The sequence below is a fragment of the Quercus suber genome, unplaced genomic scaffold, assembly GCF_002906115.3.
Source record: "Quercus suber isolate HL8 unplaced genomic scaffold, Cork oak 2.0 scaffold_125, whole genome shotgun sequence".
Classification (NCBI taxonomy): domain Eukaryota; kingdom Viridiplantae; phylum Streptophyta; class Magnoliopsida; order Fagales; family Fagaceae; genus Quercus; species Quercus suber.
The window spans coordinates 803,114-811,975 of NW_027069589.1; the positions used below are offsets into that span (position 1 = coordinate 803,114).

Below are 8,862 nucleotides of genomic sequence, written 5' to 3' on the forward strand. Positions count from 1 at the left end.
TTATGATCAAAATCTTCTAGAGTTGACACAATGCTGAAATACTGTCAATTTTAAACATGTGTCACATCTGTGTTGCTTGTGCCCCAAACTTAAGTTATTTCTACATTCTCGCCTAAAACAGAAGTCATTTATACACACTAAAAATTTCTTTGCTTTTATTTTATTTAATTTTTTTTAAGGCATAAAAAACTCTAAAACATTGGTAAATTATGAAACAGCTTTTGGGATATACATTTCAATAATATGTTACCAATGGGTGACCAGTAGTACTACACACATAAGTTTTTTTTATTTTTTTAACAGTACTTTCACATATTTTTGAAATAATCAATGAAAAATGGTAATAAAAACAAGTGGTTAATACATGTAGAAAGTGTTACTCATCATTAACAATTGATCATTTGTATGAAAATTGTTGTGAAAAGAGCTACGTCTACAGTATTATGAAATCTAATGGCCTATTTGGAAGTTTAAAAAAGGAGGGGGAGTAGAGTAAAGGGAGGGAGTAATTCAATTACCTTGTTTGGAAGTTTTTTAAGGAAGGAGGGGGAGGGATTTGGAGGGGTTTCAATTACCTCTAACCCCTCATTTTTAATTCCCCCAAATTGGAGAGATTTGGTGGGAGAGTAGAGTAGATAAATTATTGACCAAACGAATTCCCCAATTTACCCTTTCTAAATTAACAAAATTACAAACAGATTATATAAATAATCTTTGTTTGTTTCCTGAGAAAATTTAACACTACAAATGACAAATCTTCCTAGTGCTTTTTTACAAACCAAACACAATTTCTACTAAATTTAGTATCTTTACAGTTTCTATCCAATATTTTCTCAGTAACCAAACAAGAAAAGAGAAACCCAAACCGAATACTACACAAAGTCTCTAATTGCATAGATCCAAAGATCCAATACCCAAATCCATAAACTAACAGAGCAATGACCCTAAAACACAAAATTAGTCACACCCAATTTCCCACATATTCTCGGCATCCAAACATCCCCACGAAATCGAACCTAAAAAAAAAAAAAAAAAAAAATCAAAGACTAACCTTAGCAGCAAGGTATTTGAGCACGCGGAGAGGTAAACTGGAGCTCCGGCACCGACACGCTAGGCTTACTTGCCGGCTTTCAAGAACCGGATCTCTTACCGGATCATTGATTCCAACTTCATCTAATTGCCAGAGATGCAGAGACAGAGTCAAGACGATAAAGGAGAATGACTACTACTTCTTCTGCTGCTGCTACTACTATGGCGGTTCATTTAGGAGGCTAGGTTTTTTTTTTTTTTTTTTTTTTTTTTTTTTTTTTTTTTGAGAAAATAATGTTTGAAAAAATTTTTCTCGACCTGCACTTTCTCGAAAACCAAACACTTACAAGAGAAGTTTATTTGAGTTCATTGGTTAACGCACACGACGGTTTGGTAAATTATAAGACTGTCCTATCAATAGCTGCCACGTAAGCGAGAAAGTCAACACATGGCAAAATAAGTATTGAAGATTAAAATCATCAGAAATTGGGAATTAAATTAAGCATTTTACTGTTGCCAATGGAATAATTTATGCAAAGTGATTCCAGATGTTGAAAAATGTTGATTCAAAGTTTTATATAATTTTGTCACTCAGAGAATATATTGAATATTTGGATGGTTTAATTATTATCTCTAAATAACATTTTTTTTTTTGATTTTAATTATTATCAATTAAGGATTTTTTTTTTTTGTTTTTAGTATAATAAAAAAGCAGAAAAAATATTTAATCATAGACCAATGTTGATTATTTAATTTACATTAGAAAAAAAAATTATCAAAAAAATATTGCATGCTATAGTCATAATTATTTAATCTAACAAATTAATCATAGACTAATGTTGTAAGTCCATTTTCAAATAGGGGTAAATTTGTCTATTTAAATTATTCCCACTGTTTTCCATCCTAATTTTTAAAACATCCAAACAAGAGGAAGAGTTAATTACTCCCTTCTCCTTTACTAATTTTAAAAACATCCAAATAAGGTAAACGAAAACTATTCTCCTCTACTCTTCTCTCTACTACTCTCCTCCTCTCTGCTCCCCTCTACTCTCCTCCCTCTCTAAACTTCCAAACAAGCCATAAATAACATGCCTCGGATATCCTGGGGAACTCCAATTTGAAGACTCTGGTCTTTGAACTTTGAAGGAGACTCATCCATAACAATATCTTTCAAGCCAAATGGGATTTCTTTTCTTTTCTTTTATGAATGTTGGACTTTTTGTCATGATATTGTTAGTGGCTCAAATTCGAGTGGAATCCTTTGATAGAGAATCATAATCTAACTGAAATTGGAGCTATCTGAAACGTTATCCTTGCTTTGAGGTGAAACAAAATGTGTGGTGGTGCTTTTGTTATTGGAGAGATCTTTCGTGAAGAGAGTGAGTGGAAAGGAGTCCAAGAATAAATGAGTTGTTTTTTGACAAAACCAATTTACATTTATTCTTACAACTATTTTATGTGATAAAATAGTGACTAGTTACATGTTTCTTTTATGTAGACTCATCATTTATTTTTTTTACCATTCATAGTTAGTCATCGTATAATTATGAAATTATGCATGAAATTACTTGTGTTACTAATATTTTTTTACAATTAATTACATTCACTGAGAGTTTCACCCATTTTTTTTTTCACACCATTGCTCTATTTTTGTGTCAGTACTTGGTGGGCCTAATTGAACCCTATCTCAAATATTAAGATTTAATTCTCTAAAATAAAAAGGATTTTAGTTTTGGCTAATCTTTTGGACATTCTCCCTTATCCAAAAACGTTTTACCCCTGCAAATGTGTTATCAAAACACTTATCCACAATGTTATTTAAAAAAAAAAAAAAAAAAAAAAAAAAAAAAAAAAAAACCTAATGGCCTATTTGGAAGTTTAGAGAGGGAGGAGAGTAGTGGGGAGGAGAGTAGAGGGGAATGGTTATCCTCCACCTTGTTTGAATGTTTTTAAAATTTGTAAGAGGGAAGGGAGTAATTAGCCATTCCTCTTGTCTGGATGTTTTAAAAATTAGGATGGAAATGAGAGAAAATGATTTAAACAGAAAAATTTACTCCTATTTGAAAATGTACTTGCAACATTGGTCTATAATTAATTTGTTAAATTAACTAATTATGACTATAGCATGCAATATTTTTTTTTGATAATTTTTTTTTTCTGATGTGAATTAAATAATCAACATTGGTCTATGAGTAAATATTTTTTCTGCTTTTTATTATACTAAAAAAACCATCCTTAATTGATAATAATTAAAATAAGAAAAAAAATGTTTGGTTTGTTTGTTTATTGAAAAAATCAACAAAATATTGAATTTTGAGTGTTTCTTTCATTTATTATTATTATTTTTGATATTTTTTTATTTTTCTTAGTACGCGAATTTAATTTTTTGAGGATTAGGAGAAGAATTGAGACCCAAAAAAAACTAAAAAGTTAGGGAAAGTGACTCTATGAATTAACTTAAAAAATAAGATCCTACTATGTATTTTAAATTTAAGTGTTTGCACACTTACTATTCAGAAAAGAAAGCAACTCAAAATTCTCAAGAGAATATCCTTACTAAATATTGAGCAATAGCACACAAATTTCAAACAAAAAAAATGACAATAATTTCTCAAAAAAATGCCGAATTTCACACATTGAAACATTTTTTTTTCATGACCACATTTATCCATTTAGGAACCAATGCCACTTTGAATCATGACATGAGATATTGGAATTTGCCAAACATAGAGCCCATTGAGAATGCCTTCTCCATCTAATTAATAAAGCAAAATCTTTAATTTTATTTTATTTTTATCTGTTCTTTTGCTATTTGGATGCCAAGAAAAAAGAAAGCTTCGTATGTGTATGTGTATGTGCATGTGCATAACGAATCTCCGCTTTGATTTTCGTAAGATTTCATTTATTTTTGACTATCTCTGTTTTCTCAGCAACCAAAGGATGATATAATTGTAATCTATATGTAAATCATACTCTGTTCAAAGTAGGTGTTTTGATTGGTTTGTTTCTGTTCAAAGTAGGTGATTTTCATTTCCGTCAACTTCAGATAGATGTGATTTTTTTTCTTTTTTTCTGGTTTTATTTGTTTTCTCAGCAACCAAACGGGGGATAGGTGTACTAGATTTGTGAATTTTACTCTGTTCAATTGGATTGTTTTGGTTCCTATTCTTGGATTCTGAAAATTGATCAATTTTGTTTTGTTTATATCTTCAATCATGAAGTAGCATGTTGATCAATTAAAAATAATATACAATGACCTGGTGCTGTGTTTAATTCCTGAGAATATGCTTTGAAAAGTTTCCAAAGTCAAATAATTGATTGTCTGTTTGGTTACTGAGGAAAATAATTTTTTAATTAGTAGTTACTGAGGAAAATATTAAGGAAAAGAAAAGAAAAGAAGGATCTATGTTATTTTTTTGGTTTGTAATTTTGTTAATTTAGAAAGGGTAAATTGGGTAATTCATTTGGTCAATAATTTATTTACTCTACTTTCCCTTCAAATCTCTTGAATTTAGGAGAATTAAAAATAAGGGGTTAGATGTAGTCGAAACCCCTCCCTCTTATTCTTTAAAAAACTTCCAAATAAAGTAATTGAATTACTCTCTCTCCCTTTACTCTACTCCCTCTCTTTTTTAAACATCCAAATAGAGCATTATTGACAAACCATTTATCCCTACAAACGTGTTTACACCTGCAATAGAAAGGGAATGAAGGAAACAAATAAGAGAAAAGCAAGAATGGACAGCATGTTGTGACATGCATATTTATATATTTTTCAAAATGAAGCTGTTTAATTCCGCTTCCAGTAACAAATTTGGGCAACGAAATAAGAAGGAAAAAGTGAAACTTCAAATAGTATTGAATTAAAATATGATAGCCACATATTCCAGTTACGTATTGCCATCTAACTAATTACTATATAAGTAAACCTAGTGTTCCATGCACCAATGCATACAAAACCCTATCCCCAAACATAGAGCTTCTTTTCTTGTCCCCAGTGCTCCCAATCACAATGCCCTCCTTTCCTCTCTATTCGCGCCTCTTCTTCTTCTTCTTCTTTTTGTTTATCATAGTTTTTTATTGGAAAAGGTCTAAAGCCAAAGGCCAAAGATATAAGTTGCCACCAGGGCCATGGAAACTGCCTTTTATAGGGAATTTGCACCAACTAGTTTTCTCTCTACCACACCGATCTTTGAGAGACTTAGCCATGAAATATGGACCTATTATGCAATTGCAACTGTGTGAGGTCATGGCTATAATCATTTCATCTCCAAAAGTAGTTGAAGAAGTGCTGAAGACGCATGATGCTGCTTTGGCAAATAGGCCAATTGTTCTTGCTATTGAAGTTATGTGCTATGGTAATTCAGGTATAGTCTTTGCTCCCTATGGTGATTATTGGAGACAAATGAGAAAGATTTGTATCTCAAAGCTCCTGAGTGCCAAGCGAGTCCAGTCATTTAGCAGAATTAGAGAAGAAGTGGTAAATAATCTTGTTGAATCCATTTCCTTGTCAGAGGGAGTTCCAATCAATCTCAGTGAGAAGATCTTCTTCTCAACATATTGTACAGCTTTCAGGGCAGCCATTGGGAAGAAGTGCAAATATGAAAAAGAATTCGTATCATTAATCAAGGAAATGTTTACTCTAGGTGGAGCCTTTGACTTACCTGATTTCTTCCCTTCACTAAAGTTCCTTGGCTTCCTTACAGGAATCAAGCCCGCATTGTTGAAAACGCATAGAAAAACAGACAAAATTCTGAATGATATAATCAACGATCATAAGAAGAAAAGAAGTGCCGTTTCAGCTAAAAAAAGTAAAGAAAGTGATAATGATAATATGATTGATGTGCTTCTGAAACTTCAGGAAACGGGCGAGCTTGGATTTAACGTCACAAGCAACTACATCAAACCTGTCACACTGTTATTTTTTTGTGCAATAGTGCTTCCCCTTTTTTATTTTTATTTATTCCTCTCAATTAGTAAATGCGCAGCTTTATACAAATAGTTTTACAAGGATTCTTTTACTCCATAAAATGGTGAGCGATTTGAGGTATGTGCCTTCACGTATTTTGCCACATCATATTCTTTTGAGTGGTAGACTTCGTAGTTTTTAAGCCAAATAGGTTGTGTAGTGCAGAAAAAAATTTTGTCTCTTAACATAAATTTCATTTACACGTAACAATTATCAACATCCAAAATTCACAAAATTAGGAATTTAGAAGAAAAATTACATATGCATATGCAAATTATAAAACAACCCTATTTTGCTTAGTATTAAATTCTCATCTCGATCACAATGTAATTGTAAGTTAAAATCACTTTTCAGGAGGTCTTTTCTGTGGGAAGTGAGACTTCAGCAACCACAATTGAATGGGCAATGTCAGAATTAATTAAAAACCCAGGAGTAATGGAGAAGGCACAAGCAGAAGTGCGGTAAGTTCTTGAAGGGCAGAGAAATTTTGATGAGGCAAACATTCAAAAGCTAGATTACTTGAAATTAGTGGTAAAAGAAACTTTGCGATTACACCCTGCTGCTGTCTTGATCGCCAGAGAAGCAAGAGAAAAATGTGAAATTAATGGGTATGAGATACCGAACAACACCACAGTAATCATTAATGCATGGGCTATTGGGAGAGATCCTGAATATTGGATTGATTCTGAATGCTTTCTCCCCGAGAGGTTTCAAGATTCTCTTACTGATTTTAAAGGGTCCAACTTTGGATTCATTCCATTTGGAGGTGGTAGGAGGATATGTCCAGGCATATCATTTGCTCTTGCAAATATTGAACTCGTTCTTTCTCGATTGTTATATCACTTTAATTGAAACTCCCTAATGAGATCAAACCAAAAGAACTTGACATGTCTGAAAGTTTTGGAATATCCTATAGGAGAAAAAGTGATTTGTACCTAATTGCCACTCCTTTGAACCCTCTTCTTCATGAAAGAAACTAAATAATAGGGTTGCAAATATATTATGGGCGGATATTTCAAGATAAAGTGATAAGGTGGTTGGTTGTACTTTGTTTAGTTAGGTTATTTAAATTAAACAATAAGCTGAGTATTATTAGTTAGCCAAAGTTGTTATTATGTTTGGTGTGTAATATTTTTTAAGAAATATTGATCTTTAAGTTCTTAATATATTTGAGGGAGTGTTGGCATCTAGTGTGTCCTATTTAAATAATGTATATGTTGTTGGGGAAAAATCCAATCCCCTCTATGTTTATATGTGAATTAAAATTAATGACTACCAAGTAATAGCAATATTATGGAAACAAAAATAAATTCCAGCAAGCACCACATAAACACAACCACACAAGAACACCAAATTTTACGTGGAAAACCCTCTAGTGTAGAGGGAAAAACCACGGGACAGCTTCGAAAAATATCCACTATGAAATAAAGATTACAACTATCAAGTTAATGCTAAACTTGAGTCCACAATAAATTGGATATACAACAAATATATCTCAAGGAGTAAATACAATCTCACCACAAAACCAGTAGCAAAATCTTCCTCTGAATACTCCAACTCTCCATAGTTGTAGCAATCAAAAACTTCATAAGAACTCCACCAATTTATCTTTTTCGTGTGTAACTTGAGCAAAGAAAAATGTCTCCTTTTTCCTTTTCACTCTCTCACACTTTCACTGTGTTTTTCTCTATTTCTTCATTCGGATTGCACCTCTCAAAATGGCTGAAGCTCTCTCCCTTTTATGTTTGCTCTCTCTGGAACTCACACCAAAAATAGCCCAATGCTCTCTGTGTGCTTCAGCTCTCCTCACAAGGCTGAATGTCCTATGTTTTCTTTCTTTTCTTCTTTGTCAGCTTCAGCGTGTCACACATGCCTAAGATCACTTCTCATTAAGAGAAGTCAGGCCTCCCATGCATGCTCAGTTTTGCATTAAACCAAGGTATGACTTTGTGGGGCTTGAGAAGACTTTGATAAAAGGCAAGCAAGTGGGCTGGACCTGCTAGGTGCCACGCACCCAACAATCTCCCCCTCCAGCCCACTACGGAGGAGATCTTTAACCCAAGCCTTCAGTTAGAATTCATGCCAGCCAACCTGACACAAAGCTTCAGCTTCTCTCTAGACACAACCTTGGTCAACATGTCAGCTGGATTTTCATTTATGTGAACCTTATCTAATTCAAATAACTGTTGTTCAACAACTAGTCTCAACCAATTGTATCTCACCTCAATGTGCTTCGAATGTGAATGGTACATAGAATTCTTGCTCAAGTCTATAGCATTCTGACTATCACAATTAACTACATATCCATCTTGCTTTAAACCCAATTCTTGGAGAAAACGTTTCAACCAAAGCATCTCTTTACCAGCTTCATTAGATACAATGTACTCAGCTTCAGTTGTAGATAAGGCAACACACTTCTGCAATATTGACTGCTATGATACAGCTCCCCCTGCAAAAGTATATAAATACCTCGATGTAGATTTCCTACCATCAAGGTCACCTGCCCAATCTGCATCTACATAACCCTCCAAAATTGGTTTAGATTCACCAAAAGTTAAGCACAATTTAGAGCTGCCCCTCAAGTATCTGAAGATCCACTTCACTGCTTCGCAGTGATTTTTACCAAGATTAACCATGAACCAGCTAATAACACCAACTGCATGAGCAATGTCTAGTCGTGTGCAAACCATAGCATACATCAAACTCCCAACTGCTGAGGAATAAATAGTTGATGCTATGTCTCTCTTCTCTTTCTTGGATGAAGAACAAGATTTCTTTCTTAGCTTGAAATGAGCACCAAGAGGTGTGCTGACTGGCTTGGCATGCTTCATATTAAACATTTTAAGAACCCGCTCAATATACTT

General features: G+C 33.3%; 1 pseudogene; it reads left to right on the top strand.

Moving 5' to 3' along the window:
- The first annotated feature begins 5,041 nt into the window (after positions 1–5,041).
- LOC112002962 (premnaspirodiene oxygenase-like) lies at positions 5,042–6,978 on the top strand (annotated as a pseudogene).
- Positions 6,979–8,862: the final 1,884 nt, after the last annotated feature.